The sequence below is a fragment of the Myotis davidii genome, unplaced genomic scaffold, assembly GCF_000327345.1.
Source record: "Myotis davidii unplaced genomic scaffold, ASM32734v1 scaffold36, whole genome shotgun sequence".
In the NCBI taxonomy this organism is placed as follows: Eukaryota; Metazoa; Chordata; class Mammalia; order Chiroptera; family Vespertilionidae; genus Myotis; species Myotis davidii.
This window is the reverse complement of record NW_006287829.1, coordinates 2,723,281-2,725,130: the sequence shown is the minus strand read 5'-3', so window position 1 is coordinate 2,725,130 and position 1,850 is coordinate 2,723,281.

Genomic DNA, 1,850 nt, shown 5'->3' with positions numbered 1-1,850 from the left:
CCCACAGTGATAGTGATTTATCTTTTGAACTGCCACATATGGAATATTTCTCCTCAGTAATTTCCTAAAGCAATAAAAGTGACTTTATTTGTAAAAAGCCACTGTCATAGAGAAAACATGATGTTTATGTAAAGGAAGAAATCTAAGATTGCAGTAACCTATTGTGAAACATACTCCTAAGATTTTTTACATCAGTAAAAGTGAAGATTTTTTTCAACTTGAAGAATAATTTAAATATTTTAACAATTAATTTTTCTGGAAGGCGTAAAAGCACATATTTTCCACTCATATATGAGACAGCTTGGGGCTAAAAAAATATTAAAATGGTCACTAAAATGTGTTAATATGAAAGGTAACAACAATAATATAGCAGTTTCCTGCAATCACTGTCAAAAAAATCCCTCATTAAAAGCTAAAGTTAAGACATAGATCTTTGAATATGTTCTGAAGGTAAGTTTGCTGATCTTAGACCAAAGGTCTTTTCCAAGGCTAAGATTCTGTAGGAAGTTATTCTGGTGAAATAATCTATAATAATAAAAGCATAATATGCTAATTAGACCAGACAGCCGAACGACCGTCTGGACGAAGCTGCGGTGGCAAGGGCAAAGGCAAAGGCGGTTAGGGGCCATTAGGCAGGCAGGTGAGCAGTTAGGGGCATCAGGCAGGCATGCAGAGTGGTTAGGGGCGATGAGGCAGGCAAGCAGGCAAGTGGTTAGCAGCCAGCCAGCAGTCCAGATTGAGAGAGGGATATCTGACTGCCGATTTAGGGATCGGGACTAAACTGGCAGTCGGACATCCCCCAAGGGGTCCTGGATTGTGAGAGGGTGCAGGTTGGGCTGAGAATCCCCCCTCCGTGCATGAATTTTGTGCACCGGACCTCTAGTAATAATATAATATTAATTATAATAAGTAATTGATTATTTAATATGATAAAAGACCCAATTAATTATTTCACTTACTTCTTACAATAATCTTATAAGTTAAGGAAGGATATTTTTTCATTGTAGAGATTAAAAAAAAATAAACCTTGAAAAGAATGAAATTTGGCATAATCACAGAGATTATACATTTTGGAGCAGAAGTCAGTATCCAAGTCTGAAGGACAATGGATCCTAGATTATCTTAACCCTCTTAAATTTCTTATTTTATTAAAAACTAGAGGCCTGGTGCATGAAATTCATGCACTAGTGGGGGTTTCCCTCAGCCCATCCCGTGACCTCTAGCAGTCTAGGAGCCCTTGGGAATGTCCAACTGACAGACATCCTTAGCGCTGCTGCTGAAGCAGCAACTACGCTCACCTGCCATAAGCCCGTCTTGTGGCTGAGCAGCACTCTCCCTGTGGGAGTACACTGACCACCAGGGGGAAGCTCCTGCGTTGAGCGGGATTGGGCCAAAACTGGCTCTCCGACATCCCCCGAGGGGTCCTGGATAGCAAGAGGGCACAGGCTTGGCCGAGAGACCCCCACCAATGCATGATCGGGGCCTGGGAGGGGCACGGGAGGGCTCCAGAGCATGTCCAGCCCATCTCTCTCAGACCCAATAAGCTGGACCCCAGCAGCAAGCTAATCTACCCATCAGAGCATCTGCCCCCTGGTGGTCAGTGCACATCATAGCAACTGGTCGACTGGTCGATTGTCTGCCTCTGGCTGGTCAGTGCACGTCATAGTGAACAGTTGAGCGGCCTTAGCATATCACTAGCATATTATGCTTTGATTGGTTGAACGGACAACAGAATGACTGGACACTTAGCATATTAGGCTTTTATTATATAGGAAGATAGTATTTTTCAAATTCTCATCAGGTTTACCCAGGAGTTCTTGGTTTCTCTGAGAGAGGAGAAGGCAGATATT